We start from the raw sequence: 15,621 nt of genomic DNA on the forward strand, positions 1-15,621 counted from the left end.
CCTTTCCCCTTTGGTGTCTCTCGGTGGTGGGGGCGGGCCCTGGTGGGCGCGACACACCACCGATTGGCCGGCGGCCTCCCGGATACCAGGAAGAAGGTCCGGGTCAGGGGGGGCGGGCTACAGGAGGGGCGGGCCGGGAGGGGGCGTGCCCCCCCCGCCTCGCCCCTTGAGAATAAAGAGGTGGGGAGCGCCCAGGAGACCCCCTTGTCCCTGGACGCTCCCTCACAGCACCGTGTGCCCCGCGCTCGGGGCTTCTTTGTTTTTGTAATCTCCTCTGTTTCTCTCCCTGTGCAGCTCGGATGTCCGGTTTCTCGTGGTCGGACGGGGGCCTGGAGGCCGCGAGGAAGATGGACGAACAGCAGTGCGCCGCAAGGGAAGGAATGACCAGAGGCCCGAGGTTCTGCCTGGGAGAAGCGCCGGACCGCATGACAGAGCGGGCCAGCCGTTGTTGGAAGGAATAAGTTAAGTGGGGGTGTCTAACTATGCTACTGTCTGCGTAGAACATCAGGGCAGGAACATAGATAATACAGTTATTTTACAAACACCTATTCGTATTCAGTAAATGCACCGTCACGAAGGTGTGCTGACTGTTAGCTGTAATGGGGGAGGGAGTCTAGTTTTCCTCTATGGAGGCGAAAGCCCAGCTAGACACTAAATTTGTTTACAAGTTTTATGCAAGTAGGACGCAGGTTCTTGTCTACAACTTTTAAAAGTCAATGTTCGACTTGACTAGGAGTGCGTGCCCAAACGTGTCTGCTACCTTACATAGCAAACTCCTCCTTTGCAGACATTACCTGATACAGCTCTGCTAATCTTCTGGAGTGGATTGAATAATCTAGTAAAGGTTTATTTTCCCATTTAAATTGTGATGTTTGTTGCTGTATTTATTTACCACGCTTTAGAATATTTACTTAGGGATATACATAGGCAACATGTAGGATATCCTGAGTAATTAGATGGCCACGTTACAGAAGGTGTGGGTTGGCGGGAATGCTGCACAGTATGGGTAATGGAAAAATACTAATTGAATGAATGCATCCCGCGCAAACCGGTTGATCTGAGGGGACGTAGCTCAGTGGTTGAGTGCCTGCCGTGCATGTATGAAGCCCCGTGTTCGATTCCCGGTATCTCTGCTGCTTTGTTTGTCTTCTGTTCAAGGCGGGCCCAGTCGACTTTTGTATTAGCTGTAGGCAACGATAGTTTGGGATATGGAAAGAGTCATGTAGTTAAAGTGTTTCTTACTTAAGAAAGTTTCCGTGAGTAATGCATCCCAGCGCATTTGATGTTTCTTATAAAATTGTTGCTGAAAATGTGTCATGGGTCTTTGGATTACGTTTGTTGTACTCCTACACAAGCCTAATGCTGGTGAATATTTGCAGCAGGAGCACGAGTCCTCTAAGCTAGCCTATTGTTTATCGACTCTTTCTTTGGCCGTTTTTCTAACTATAAGAGGGTTTGTTTAAACTCTGGTTTCTTGAAAGGGTTTTGGTGGATGTTATTAAGGGGTGAGCATAACGCCTCTTTTGCGGTGTGGTTGAAGCAAAAAAAAAAAAAATTTGTTCATTTTAAAGAAAACGGTAAAGTATTCTAAGGTACACATGGATGTTTGGCATGATGCACGCCTCTGTGTGAGCACAGCTGCCACCTGCCCTACATTTGCGTGCAGGCTGAGAGGAAGCACTTCTGCTTGCCAGTTAAAAAGTAGACAGCCACACATACAATCTGCTACTATTTAGGAGACCGCCAAACAATCTCGGCCTTCTGTTCTATTGTCATCGGGCTGCCTGTCATGATGATACTATGCACCATAAAGCATGATCACTCATGCATGACCTTAGGCTGCGAAACTGACCTTCGCTTCTCATACATCCCTCACCTACGCTTTAATCCCCCTCGTAGAGGGATCCTCGGTGGGAAGGTGCTGTGGCGTATATGGTTAAGCGCCCGTCCAGTCAAATTGTAGATCCTGAGTTCGATTCTCATCAGTGCTTTGGGTTTACAAAATAAATGAATAAATAGAAACCCTTCCAATGTCATGTTGCAGTAGGTGTGAACATTGTTAACAAGCACAAATCCCTGCATTTACAGTCTCAATTAAAATCTTAGGTTGACGATCTGCTTTAGATTAAATATAACTGCTGCATGATTTTAAGGATATTTAGTTGTTCATGCAGCTGAGGGGTGCCAACTTTGACGTAGTGTTTGTTTATATATATTATATTATTTACCATCACAAGAACGCACTTTTAGTGCACAGTTGACAAGGATCATTGCAGTTTTTCCCCTTCATATGCAGGTAAAGGGACAGTCACACACTATCAAATATTAGAGGAGTGGTGTTTCCCATTGAATGGTGCTCTAGATCCTGGGTCTACTATGGACAGTTTGCTCTCTACTCCTCCTTGACCCTCCGAGTAGATGTGGAAAGGCAATAGCCGACGCTGTATGCGTTTTACAGCGTAAGCAATCCCGATAAACTGAAGAGCGAGGAATTCATTACGGTTTTCCGCCAGACAGAAGCATATAATGTTTATTAATAAAGAGTAAAGTTTACACGCATTTTTATTATTATTGAGCATAAAACGCTTTATATTACAATCCGGGGTGAAATTACCAGCTAATGAGCCTAGGAAGATCAGGTTTAATGGAGTATAAATCTCCATTCTCCAGAAGCCTTAAGGGTCTGATTCATTTAACATTTATGCAGCAGCCTTTATGCTAAAGCAGGGAATTCTGAAATCCAGACGTCTGCGCAAGGTCAAAACTCCCATTTTAAATGCGCAGGAAGAGAAGAAATACGCACTGCGAGAGACTGAAGCACATGTAAATGCCCTTCGTCTAAGATAAAGCTGTTAAACAGCGTGAAGTAATTTTAAACACACACCAGAAGGTCCCAGATCACAGAACATTGTTATGTCCTTCGTAGTAAATTGAGGCAGGGTTTGGTGTTACCAAATTGTGTGACATTTCAAGGTGAAGGTGATGTGTTCTGCTATTTTTTGTGTTGCAGTGTTTGTACTTCTTTATTGCAAAATACTGCGCTGGGCTATAGCTGTTGGGTTGGATTTCAGTTTTTGACTATTTCGTGATGTTGTGCCCTGTTAAATTTTAATTTTCTTGTTATATTACTTTGTGTATATTATTGTGTTATATTGTCTACATTAAGGTTATTGGGGGGCATGCTGCTGCCTTTCTAGCCGAAATTAGACTTGTACCTTAAAAGTTTCTTTCACCAGTAACCAGTTTAACACAAATGTGGTAAAGTAACACTTCTCCAGCTTTTCAAGCATTTAAGAGTCCAGTCAGCCCAAAACTGTGGCACTTACTCTATCTTAAATTAGCACTGGCAGTATTCACTGTATTCAATGTGACCCGATGAACACAAAGTCACCGATGCCCATCAACTGGATCGCATCCACGTGCTGGGGGGGACTCATCAATATGGAGCTTGGGCGTTTTAAAATGCTCGGGTTGTACTTGGGTAGAATTCACAAGGCAGACGCAGCTCCCTGATGGGACGGGTCCCCACCATGGGTTGTGAGTTACCCAAAAGATGCTCTGTCTGCACTCAAGACCTCAGGTCATGCAGTTGATGAGTTCAGTTTTGGAAAACTCATTGTCTAAATCAGAGCTCACGCTACATGGGTGACATTAAATTTCACCTGGAGAATCAGATGGATGTTGACATTCCTGGGCTGCTTTATTGATCTCCTCTAAGCACCTGCAATACTTTATCCAAGCCATGGTTGCTGCTTATTTCTCTTACGCAAGGAACAGCCATTGACATAAGTCAAATTTTGACACTCTAGAACGACTATCATTGGTGTCTGCTAGGTGATAGATCATGGAACCATTCACGAATAGGGTATACCACCTTCTCTTGGGGTCATCCTGGGGATTAACGACATCTAAGGGTAGGGCTTGACGAGACTGAGAAAGCCAGTTTCCCAGGTCCCACTTTCCTTTGCAAGCCAAAGCAGAAAGCCAAACAATGGACTTATTTCATTGTGGAGGTAATCACCATATGAGGTGCTGTTCACTATTCTAGGGGGGACATTGCACCAGTCCAAACATTGCACCTGTCCAAACGACCCTTCATGGATGATAGGTTAAAGTCAACACTATTAGTAAGCTATCCTAGGGTTAGCTGTATTGCGTGCAGCCTTCAGGCTAAGTCTTGAGGGAATATAGAGCAGCTTGTTTTACCAGTCTTTAATCTCATGAATGAGTAAATGAAAAAAGAACAGGTGTATAACAACAAATATATGTATTTGTTCTAAACACACCCCTTTAGTTCCTTTCCGAGGCTAAAAGCAAGAAATTACAGTCAGTAAACTTATTTAACACATAAGTAAATTGGCACAATATACGTTGAGCCTATGATGAGATTTGAGGCGAATAATTACAGTGTGGAAACTTATATAGCACACAGTAATTTAGCACCATATACGTTGAGCTCTAGGGGTGTACCAAAGCCATATATTAATAATATGGTGGGGGAACCACGAATGACATAGAGACAGGGCCTAGAGCCTGTAGAAAGACTACTTGGGGTCCTGATAATGATACACACCCTGATGTCACACCTAAAGGTGCCCAAGAGCCTAGTTGCGGCATCACATAGTTCTGGGGATGCATGTGATCATGTCCGGTTGGCTGGGATGATATTTCCCAGAAGCCAAAGTGGCGAGCGGAAAAGGTCCTTGGGCCAGCTTATGGCCTGGCGGAGTTAGGGCTGTGCTAATTCTTTTAGCTAAAGACTGTGATGCTGCACTGTTAAGTAGACTGTCTTGTTTTGACACATAGATCCTATGCATAAAGACGTGGGTAGAAAACCAGGATTAAGAGGCGATGTCCTCGCCTGCAGCACAACTTTCTTGTGTAACAATGATTGTGAAAATAGGAAGCCAATTTTACAGCCTACCATGGTTAGGGCGGCGCTGATCCTATGCTTAACGACATAGATGCTGCACTAGCAAACAGACAAACTGAGGCTATGCTTAACATTTACTGTCGACGGGTTAATGTGTAGTAATCTGGCACTAAGATTATCTAAAACTTAGCAACTGATGGTAATGTAAGACTAACGCGTGTACAGCAGTTATCGCCGGAAACACTAATGGTGTGTGTCTATCTTTCCAATTTATGTATGACCGGGTCCATGGTGGATACCTGGAGTGCTCCACATCACAACAGCTGCAACAGGTGGACTGCCCAAGGGATGCTTACGTCAGTCACGGCTGGGTCCATGGCGGATATCTGAGGAGTGCTCCACACCGCAACATCAGCAGCGGGTGGACGTCAAAAGGGAAGCATACGTCGAGAAAGAGGACACCAAGGGCCCAAGTATTGCTGGCAGGTGTAAGTGCTACCCATTCCCTAAGGTGGAAGTGGGAATTGTCACCCAGGTTTTCTTGGTCTTTTCCTGGTTCTTGCAGTTTCTCAAACCTGTCACGCAGGGGAGGAACTCATCACCAGAAGTTGAGGAGCTACAATGTGCCAGCACAAGCAATAGGCTGGACGCAGGACAGGGAAGAGTTGGTTTGAGGGTCTGTGCCTTGGTCAGTTCAGGAACTTCTTTCAGGGACTTTTAGCTCAGCAGCCCGACCCCCTGTCAGTGGTGATACTTCACCTAGGGGGGACTGAATTGGCCAAACTGGGGAGGCGAATACTCATTGATGAGTTCATCTCCACTATGGGTGGGTCTTCAGGACTTGCCCGGGTGGCACAGTAGTAGGGTCTCAACTTATCCCGTGGTGGCAGGGACTCGGTCAGGGCGTTGAATCACTCGATAAAGAGGATCAACACACAGTGGGACAAATTATGTCAAGCCCCCCTCGGTTGCAGATGATCCAACATGGGTGTATTCGTTCTACCTGGTGGGGGGAGTCCATTTGACGGAGGAAGGAAGGGTACTGTGGTCTGATGATGTCAGGGCCTGGTTGGAAGGTTTTGCTAAAGTGAGAATTTTCTAGGGTAGGTCTAGGCAGGGGGAGGCCAGATCGTCGGTTAAAAATGCTGGCCTGTGGCTGTAAGGTCATTATCGGTGAGCACATATTTGAGGTCTGAGGGGGCGGGCATCATCCTATGGAGGTTCCCGCCCAGGGGGAGGGGCCTGCGGGCCACTCCTAGAACTCCAGGGGCAAGGTAATGGATGCTGCAAAGCAAAGGAGCGCGGGTAGGAGTAGTTCACGCTTTCCTTAGGCTGGTAGCCACCCCGCGCGCGTGGACTCATGACGTCACCGGATGGCGCAGAGTAAGGGCCGTCCTTTAGTGGGTAAATGGAGTTCAGGGCGTAGACTGGGCAATTCCCGGGGTAACACTGCGCATGCGCACGTCTCTAGGGGAGGCGCAGCTTGTAGGACCTGACACCGGTAGTGACCTTGCCATATGGCCAGAAATGTACAAAAATCAAGATGAGGATGTTAGACTCGGTTAGGAAACAACATGTATTAGAGTTTTGTTAAGGTCAGGCTCTCAAACTTGTTGACAAAAAATTTGTATCTAATGTCCTGCTGATTTTTGTATAAATTGTTGATCATGCAATTAAAACCTTTTTTAATTTCATATCTTAATAAATACGGCCGGGCGCCTAGCGCCCGCCTTCCAAAAAGTAAAGAAGTCTCGTGTCCACGTTTCTGGGTGTTGGGTGCCGGTTAGGGGGGGGGGCGGCAGCTAGTCGCTGACCATGTGAAAAGGGGGGCCCTCGGCCCCCCCGCACGCATGGCGGCGCGGCGATCGTCTCCCCCCCTTTCCCCTTTGGTGTCTCTCGGTGGTGGGGGCGGGCCCTGGTGGGCGCGACACACCACCGATTGGCCGGCGGCCTCCCTGACCCGGATACCAGGAAGAAGGTCCGGGTCAGGGGGGGCGGGCTACAGGAGGGGCGGGCCGGGAGGGGGCGTGCCCCCCCCGCCTCGCCCCTTGAGAATAAAGAGGTGGGGAGCGCCCAGGAGACCCCCTTGTCCCTGGACGCTCCCTCACAGCACCGTGTGCCCCGCGCTCGGGGCTTCTTTGTTTTCCCACCCACCATCCCTTGGAACAAAGTCTTGTGGCATTCATTATGTCTGGTTTAATGGTAAGTTTGCGAAGGTACTGTCCACATGTATTTCATGTTAGTAGGAAAGGATCTGTCGGTATATTTTGATGATGCTTTTGTTTAGGAAACTTTTTCCCCTTTTTTAGCAAAACTGTATGTGAAGTACTTTTCTTTGATGCCAAGTGTCTTTATGCCTTTTTTCCCTTTGTAGTTGTACGGTGATGCTGTTATTTATTAGCCAGTGTAGCTGTCCTTTAGAATTTTTTCCCATAGGTCGTCGTATTTATTAGGTATGGGGCATGCGGTAAGGTCATTATCGGTGAGCACATATTTGAGGTCTGAGGGGGCAGGCATCATCCTATGGAGGTTCCCGCCCAGGGGGAGGGGCCTGCGGGCCACTCCTAGAACTCCAGGGGCAAGGTAATGGATGCTGCAAAGCAAAGGAGCGCGGGTAGGAGTAGTTCATGCTTTCCTTAGGCTGGTAGTCACCCCGCGCGCGTGGACTCATGACGTCACCGGATGGCGCAGAGTAAGGGCCCTCCTTTAGTGGGTAAATGGAGTTCAGGGCGTAGACCGGGCAATTCCCGGGGTAACACTGCGCATGCGCACGTCTCAGCTTGTAGGACCTGACACCGGTAGTGACCTTGCCATATGGCCAGAAATGTACAAAAATCAAGATGAGGATGTTAGACTCGGTTAGGAAACAACATGTATTAGAGTTTTGTTAAGGTCAGGCTCTCAAACTTGTTGACAAAAAATTTGTATCTAATGTCCTGCTGATTTTTGTATAAATTGTTGATCATGCAATTAAAACCTTTTTTAATTTCATATCTTAATAAATACGGCCGGGCGACTAGCGCCCGCCTTCCAAAAAGTAAAGAAGTCTCGTGTCCACGTTTCTGGGTGTTGGGTGCCGGTTAGGGGGGGGGCGGCAGCTAGTCGCTGACCATGTGCATTTCCATACAGAGTCTCAAAATCATAGATATCTTCATACCGCAGTAAGAATACATGAAGCGATTTACATACCGCAGGCAGGCTGGCCGGCCTTGTAGCTCAGTGGCAGAGCACTGGTCTTGTAAACCAGGGGTCATGAGTTCAAGCCTCATCAGGGCCTTTTTATATGTGAGTTTCTGTACGTCGTTTCCAAGTCATTCTTTCTAGGAGTCACACCTTGTCTTAAGTTTGCTTATTGACAAGCTTCCCTTTCCTGCTTTCATGGTATCAAGAAGACCTCATGAAAAACATTGAACCATAAACTATTGCCTAACCCCTACCGATCGCCTGACGAACGCCTGACAAACGCCATTCTCACCCCGCCGGGCAAAGCCAAATAAGCCATGCATATTTGTAGTTCCTTTGAAAGTCAGAGCGAGGACTATGACCTCTGTTCCGACTGAGTCTGCATCCACAGAAAGGATGAAATAAGGATCTAGAAATTTCACCAAGGAGATGTGAACTTCATCCCCCTTAAAATACTTTTCCTCCCAGATGCCCCGGCTCTTAGTCAAATGAGGTTAATCTTCAAAACCCCACCCCCACTAACCATAAATATCCGACTCTCCTGCTGTCCATTCAAATGATACAAGGTATCTTGTACATAGAAAGAATGTGAGAAAAAGCAGAATCGCTTCATAGATTTGGTGACCTTGGAAGGGTCGGCTGGATAAAGAAGTGAACCTGATTTCGGGAAAAGGAGTATCGTGATGGGGATGAGGAAAAGAGAACATGGACCACATTCACAAGTTAGAGAAATAAATGTAATAGGTTGAATGGTTTTAAAAAGTTAACTTTGAGCATGAATTGTGTTTTTTAAACTGCAAAGAATTAAAAAATCAATGTGGTATTGGAGGCACAATCTGAGCAGAAAGCACCATAAGCTGCTATGGTGCAACTATTATGTTGACCAGAAACATTAATATGATGACGTTCTTCTTTTGATATGTCTTTCAGTTAAATTGTATTGTAAGTAGCTGATACAGCACTGTTTGCAGCTCCTCAGTATATGGTTATCCCGTGACAACAATGTTTTCATCATATTTATTATTCTACAAATGTATTTTTAAATGCACTGATGTGGTGTTTGCATGCTATGCAAGACGGCACATCATGGAATGTTTATGAGGAGCATCAAATAGGATTGTGATATTTGCATCTGGAAGAGTCGGACACGCAGATCCTGAAAAGAAGTAAAGACTCTCTAGCAAGGGCCGTCTTTACCCTGAGTTTAATCTTTACTTTTAGTGAAATGGTTTATGAAAAACCAGTAAGCTGCTCCAGGTGAGGCTCGAACTCACAACCTCGGCATGCCTCAACGCAAGTACTGCTGTATAAGTACCGCGCGCTAACCCATTGCGCCACTGGAGCTCACTGTTCTCATATCTCCCCAGTTGAGCCATCTAGAGCTGACCAAGTAGATACTGGCACTGCTCCCTTATTCACTGTGCAAGATCGACTCACATGCTAGCATGTTATCATGACTATTAAAAACTACAGTCCTAATGGAACAGATTTGATAATTCTGCTATATCATGTGCTCGGTTGTATGATTTTACAACGCATTCCGTTGTAACGCATGCCTTTACCACGCATGCGTTACAACGGAATGCAGTCACCACGCACGTCCTTTACCACGAAAATATCTTTTACACACATACTTTTACAACGATTTTCGTTGTAAAAGTATGCATGTAAATGGTATTTTCATGTTAACGGATTTTCACCCTTTAAATGTACTTTTTTAATTGATCTCTCTGCTAGAACACCCGCTCATTCCTCCTTACCTCTCCTCGTTTTTCCGTGGTGACGTTGTACGTCATTAACAGGAAGCGGAATGTTTTTCCGTTTCCTCTTTAGACGCTGATCTCCTTCACATCTTTTTTCTCAAACAAATATGCGTCTTTTTCTTTTTAAACCCACGCTTTTATTTTGTTGGGGGGAGACCCCCCAAGCCCCCCCTTTGTTTTTTTTTTTACTTTACCACACATGCCTTTACTACGTTTTTCGTAGTAAAGGTATGTGTGGTAAAGGTTTCTCGTTGTAACCAGCATGCGTTGTAATGCATGCGTGGTTATGGTGTGCGTGGAAATGGCCGCGTTGTAGTGGCCGTTTCCCATGTGCTCTGTCTATTGAACACCACATACATTTGCCAGTTCTGACACAGTCTAGGAGAAACTTATGATTATTTGTAATTAGCACATAGTAAGAATTTCCTAAAAAATGAAACATAGTCACCTAAGGCAGACGAGGTGGCCGAGTGGTTAAGGCGATGGACTGCTAATCCATTGTGCTCTGCACGCGTGGGTTCGAATCCCACCTTCGTCGGAACGCCATCAGACACTCTTTTGAAGGTGGGCATGTCTCGTAGTACAATTACACTCTCTTTCAAGACACAGCCATAATCCACTAGAAGGGCCCAACTGACTATTCCATTTTGGCAATTATGTCAAATTAAGGGAAGTGTTTTGTGCTTAATTGAAATTAGATCTTTCATGAAGTGTCCAGAGGATTGCCTTTCCCTCACTCCTGGCCTTCTAACCAGTTTGGATAGATAGACTGATAAGAAAGCAGCTCTTGCTCCTAAAGTTTCAGCCATCTCAAGTGTATGACTGTTGACATATGTCTGCCCCACAGAGACAGATCACTTCTAATAAGTGAGTTCTCTATCTGTCACTGATTGCAGACATACTAATTAGAGCTATCAGTATGGTCATAAATGTGAATACTCTTATGTTCTCAAATCAAAATGGAGTTTTTCCTACTTCCAAGAAAAGTTTCTTAAGCATGGTCTTCAATTTGTGCACGCATGTAGACATTCAAAAGCAACTGCATTTCCATACAGAGTCTCAAAATCATAGATATCTTCATACCGCAGTAAGAATACATGAAGCGATTTACATACTGCAGGCAGGCCGGCCTTGTAGCTCAGTGGCAGAGCACTGGTCTTGTAAACCAGGGGTCATGTAAACCAGGGGTCATGAGTTCAAGCCTCATCAGGGCTTTTTTATATGTGAGTTTCTGTATGTCGTTTCCAAGTCATTCTTTCTAGGAGTCACACCTTGTCTTAAGTTTGCTTATTGACAAGCTTCCCTTTCCTGCTTTCATCGTATCAAGAAGACTTCATGAAAACCATTGAACCATAAACTATTGCCTCACCCCTTCCGATCGCCTGACAAACGCCATTCTCACCCCGCCGGGCAAAGCCAAATAAGCCATGCATATTTGAAGTTCCTTTGAAAGTCAGAGCGAGGACTATGACCTCTGTTCCGACTGAGTCTGCATCCACAGAAAGGATGAAATAAGGATCTAGAAATTTCACCAAGGAGATGTGAACTTCATCCCCCTTAAAATACTTTTCCTCCCAGATGCCCCGGCTCTTAGTCAAATGAGGTTAATCTTCAAAACCCCACCCCCACTAACCATAAATATCCGACTCTCCTGCTGTCCATTCAAATGATACAAGGTATCTTGTACATAGAGAGAATGTGAGAAAAAGCAGAATCGCTTCATAGATTTGGTGACCTTGGAAGGGTCGGCTGGATAAAGAAGTGAACCTGATTTCGGGAAAAGGAGTATCGTGATGGGGATGAGGAAAAGAGAACATGGACCACATTCACAAGTTAGAGAAATAAATGTAATAGGTTGAATGGTTTTAAAAAGTTAACTTTGAGCATGAATTGTGTTTTTTAAACTGCAAAGAATTAAAAAAATCAATGTGGGATTGGAGGCACAATCTGAGCAGAAAGCGCCATAAGCTGCTATGGTGCAACTCTTATGTTGACTAGAAACATTAATATGATGACGCTCTTCTTTGATATGTCTTTCAGTTAAATTGTATTGTAAGTAGCTGATACAGCACTGTTTGCAGCTCCTCAGTATATGGTTATCCCATGACAACAATGTTTTCATCATATTTATTATTCTACAAATGTATTTTTAAACGCACTGATGTGGTGTTTGCATGCTATGCAAGACGGCACATCATAGCATCGAATAGGATTGTGATATTTCCACCTGGAAGAGTCGGACACGCTGATCCTGAAAAGAAGTAAAGACTCTCTAGCAAGGGCCGTCTTTACCCTGAGTTTAATCTTTACTTTTAGTGAAATGGTTTATAAAAAACCAGTAAGCTGCTCCAGGTGAGGCTCGAACTCACAACCTCAGCATGCCTCAATGCAAGTACTGCTGTATAAGTACCGCGCGCGCTAACCGATTGCGCCACTGGAGCTCACTTTGCTCTTATCTCCCCAGTTGAGCCATCTAGAGCTGACCAAGTAGATACTGCCACTGCTCCCTTATTCATTGTGCAAGATCGACTCACATGCTAGCATGTTATCATGACTATTAAAAACTACAGTCCTAATGGAACAGATTTGATAATTCTGCTATATCATGTGCTCTGTCTATTGAACACCACATACATTTGCCAGTTCTGACACAGTCTAGGAGAAACTTATGATTATTTGTAATTAGCACATAGTAAGAATTTCCTAAAAAAATGAAACATAGTCTCCTAAGGCAGACGAGGTGGCCGAGTGGTTAAGGCGATGGACTGCTAATCCATTGTGCTCTGCACGCGTGGGTTCGATTCCCACCTTCGTCGGAACGCCATCAGACACTCTTTTGAAGGTGGGCATGTCTCGTAGTACAATTACACTCTCTTTCAAGACACAGCCATAATCCACTAGAAGGGCCCAACTGACTATTCCATTTTGGCAATTATGTCAAATTAAGGGAAGTGTTTTGTGCTTAATTGAAATTGGATCTTTCATGAAGTGTCTAGAGGATTGCCTTTCCCTCACTCCTGGCCTTCTAACCAGTTTGGATAGATAGACTGATAAGAAAGCAGCTCTTACTCCTAAAGTTTCAGCCATCTCAAGTGTATGACTGTTGACATATGTCTGCCCCACAGAGACAGATCACTTTTAATAAGTGAGTTCTCTATCTGTCACTGATTGCGGACATACTAACTAGAGCTATCAGTATGGTCATAAATGTGAATACTCTTATGTTCTCAAATCAAAATGGAGTTTTTCCTACTTCCAAGAAAAGTGTCTTAAGCATGCTCTTCAATTTGTGCACGCATGTAGACATTCAAATGCAACTGCATTTCCATACAGAGTCTCAAAATCATAGATATCTTCATACCGCAGTAAGAATACATGAATCGATTTACATACTGCAGGCAAGCTGGCCTTGTAGCTCAGTGGCAGAGCACTGGTCTTGTAAACCAGGGGTCATGAGTTCAAGCCTCATCAGGGCCTTTTTATATGTGAGTTTCTGTATGTTGTTTCCAAGTCATTCTTTCTAGGAGTCACACCTTGTCTTAAGTTTGCTTATTGACAAGCTTCCCTTTCCTGCTTTCATCGTATCAAGAAGACTTCATGAAAACCATTGAACCATAAACTATTTCCTCACCCCTTCCGATCGCCTGATGAACGCCTGACAAACGCCATTCCCACCCCACCGGGCAAGCCCTGCCGGGCATAGTCAAATAAGCCATGCATGTTTGAAGTTCCTTTGAAAGTCAGAGCGAGGACTATGACCTCTGTTCCGACTGAGTCTGCATACACAGAAAGGATGAAATAAGGATCTAGAAATTTCACTAAGGAGATGTGAACTTCATCCCCCTTAAAATACTTTTCCTCCCAGATGCCCCGGCTCTTAGTCAAATGAGGTTAATCTTCAAAACCCCACCCCCACTAACCATAAATATCCGACTCTCCTGCTGTCCATTCAAATGATACAAGGTATCTTGTACATAGAGAGAATGTGAGAAAAAGCAGAATCGCTTCATAGATTTGGTGACCTTGGAAGGGTCGGCTGGATAAAGAAGTGAACCTGATTTCGGGAAAAGGAGTATCGTGATGGGGATGAGGAAAAGAGAACATGGACCACATTCACAAGTTAGAGAAATAAATGTAATAGGTTGAATGGTTTTAAAAAGTTAACTTTGAGCACGAATTGTGTTTTTTAAACTGCAAAGAATTAAAAAATCAATGTGGGATTGGAGGCACAATCTGAGCAGAAAGCACCATAAGCTGCTATGGTGCAACTCTTATGTTGACTAGAAACATTAATATGAGGACGTTCTTCTTTTGATATGTCTTTCAGTTAAATTGTATTGTAAGTAGCTGATACAGCACTGTTTGCAGCTCCTCAGTATATGGTTATCCCGTAACAACAATGTTTTCATCATATTTATTATTCTACAAATGTATTTTTAAATGAACTGATGTGGTGTTTCCATGCTATGCAAGACGGCACATCATGGAATGTTTATAAGGAGCATCGAATAGGATTGTGATATTTGCAACTGGAAGAGTCGGACACGCAGATCCTGAAAAGAAGTAAAGACTCTCTAGCAAGGGCCGTCTATCCCCTGAGTTTAATCTTTACTTTTAGTGAAATGGTTTATGAAAAACCAGTAAGCTGCTCCAGGTGAGGCTCGAACTCACAACCTCGGCATGCCTCAATGCAAGTACTGCTGTATAAGTACCGCGCGCTAACCGATTGCGCCACTGGAGCTCACTGTTCTCATATCTCCCCAGTTGAGCCATCTAGAGCTGACCAAGTAGATACTGGCACTGCTCCCTTATTCACTGTGCAAGAACGACTCACATGCTAGCATGTTATCATGACTATTAAAAACTACAGTCCTAATGGAACAGATTTGATAATTCTGCTATATCATGTGCTCTGTCTATTGAACACCACATACATTTGCCAGTTCTGACACAGTCTAGGAGAAACTTATGATTATTTGTAATTAGCACATAGTAAGAATTTCCTAAAAAAATGAAACATAGTCTCCTAAGGCAGACGAGGTGGCCGAGTGGTTAAGGCGATGGACTGCTAATCCATTGTGCTCTGCACGCGTGGGTTCGATTCCCACCTTCGTCGGAACGCCATCAGACACTCTTTTGAAGGTGGGCATGTCTCGTAGTACAATTACACTCTCTTTCAAGACACAGCCATAATCCACTAGAAGGGCCCAACTGACTATTCCATTTTGGCAATTATGTCAAATTAAGGGAAGTGTTTTGTGCTTAATTGAAATTGGATCTTTCATGAAGTGTCTAGAGGATTGCCTTTCCCTCACTCCTGGCCTTCTAACCAGTTTGGATAGATAGACTGATAAGAAAGCAGCTCTTACTCCTAAAGTTTCAGCCATCTCAAGTGTATGACTGTTGACATATGTCTGCCCCACAGAGACAGATCACTTTTAATAAGTGAGTTCTCTATCTGTCACTGATTGCGGACATACTAACTAGAGCTATCAGTATGGTCATAAATGTGAATACTCTTATGTTCTCAAATCAAAATGGAGTTTTTCCTACTTCCAAGAAAAGTGTCTTAAGCATGCTCTTCAATTTGTGCACGCATGTAGACATTCAAATGCAACTGCATTTCCATACAGAGTCTCAAAATCATAGATATCTTCATACCGCAGTAAGAATACATGAATCGATTTACATACTGCAGGCAAGCTGGCCTTGTAGCTCAGTGGCAGAGCACTGGTCTTGTAAACCAGGGGTCATGAGTTCAAGCCTCATCAGGGCCTTTTTATATGTGAGTTTCTGTATGTT

The 15,621-nt window shown here is 44.4% G+C and overlaps 10 non-coding genes across 10 annotated transcripts; 7 read left to right on the plus strand and 3 right to left on the minus strand.

The window, feature by feature from the left end:
* The first annotated feature begins 8,078 nt into the window (after positions 1-8,078).
* Positions 8,079-8,150, plus strand: TRNAT-UGU (transfer RNA threonine (anticodon UGU)). Its single transcript has one exon. It is a non-coding gene; the product is annotated as a tRNA-Thr (tRNA).
* Positions 8,151-9,305: 1,155 nt separating this feature from the next.
* Positions 9,306-9,400, minus strand: TRNAI-UAU (transfer RNA isoleucine (anticodon UAU)). The gene is made up of 2 exons: positions 9,363-9,400; positions 9,306-9,341 (listed from the first exon to the last, which is right to left on the minus strand). It is a non-coding gene; the product is annotated as a tRNA-Ile (tRNA).
* An 875-nt stretch (positions 9,401-10,275) lies between these two features.
* Positions 10,276-10,357, plus strand: TRNAS-GCU (transfer RNA serine (anticodon GCU)). Its single transcript has one exon. It is a non-coding gene; the product is annotated as a tRNA-Ser (tRNA).
* Positions 10,358-10,946: 589 nt separating this feature from the next.
* TRNAT-UGU (transfer RNA threonine (anticodon UGU)) lies at positions 10,947-11,034 on the plus strand. The gene is given in 2 exon segments: positions 10,947-10,982; positions 10,999-11,034. It is a non-coding gene; the product is annotated as a tRNA-Thr (tRNA).
* A 1,129-nt stretch (positions 11,035-12,163) lies between these two features.
* On the minus strand, positions 12,164-12,260 carry TRNAI-UAU (transfer RNA isoleucine (anticodon UAU)). The gene is made up of 2 exons: positions 12,221-12,260; positions 12,164-12,199 (listed from the first exon to the last, which is right to left on the minus strand). It is a non-coding gene; the product is annotated as a tRNA-Ile (tRNA).
* Positions 12,261-12,553: 293 nt separating this feature from the next.
* On the plus strand, positions 12,554-12,635 carry TRNAS-GCU (transfer RNA serine (anticodon GCU)). The gene has a single exon. It is a non-coding gene; the product is annotated as a tRNA-Ser (tRNA).
* Positions 12,636-13,224: 589 nt separating this feature from the next.
* Positions 13,225-13,296, plus strand: TRNAT-UGU (transfer RNA threonine (anticodon UGU)). Its single transcript has one exon. It is a non-coding gene; the product is annotated as a tRNA-Thr (tRNA).
* A 1,169-nt stretch (positions 13,297-14,465) lies between these two features.
* On the minus strand, positions 14,466-14,560 carry TRNAI-UAU (transfer RNA isoleucine (anticodon UAU)). The gene is made up of 2 exons: positions 14,523-14,560; positions 14,466-14,501 (listed from the first exon to the last, which is right to left on the minus strand). It is a non-coding gene; the product is annotated as a tRNA-Ile (tRNA).
* A 293-nt stretch (positions 14,561-14,853) lies between these two features.
* TRNAS-GCU (transfer RNA serine (anticodon GCU)) lies at positions 14,854-14,935 on the plus strand. The gene has a single exon. It is a non-coding gene; the product is annotated as a tRNA-Ser (tRNA).
* A 589-nt stretch (positions 14,936-15,524) lies between these two features.
* Positions 15,525-15,596, plus strand: TRNAT-UGU (transfer RNA threonine (anticodon UGU)). The gene has a single exon. It is a non-coding gene; the product is annotated as a tRNA-Thr (tRNA).
* The last annotated feature ends 25 nt before the right edge of the window (positions 15,597-15,621 follow it).

This window comes from Lissotriton helveticus, chromosome 5_1, assembly GCF_964261635.1.
Source record: "Lissotriton helveticus chromosome 5_1, aLisHel1.1, whole genome shotgun sequence".
Taxonomy (NCBI): Eukaryota; Metazoa; Chordata; class Amphibia; order Caudata; family Salamandridae; genus Lissotriton; species Lissotriton helveticus.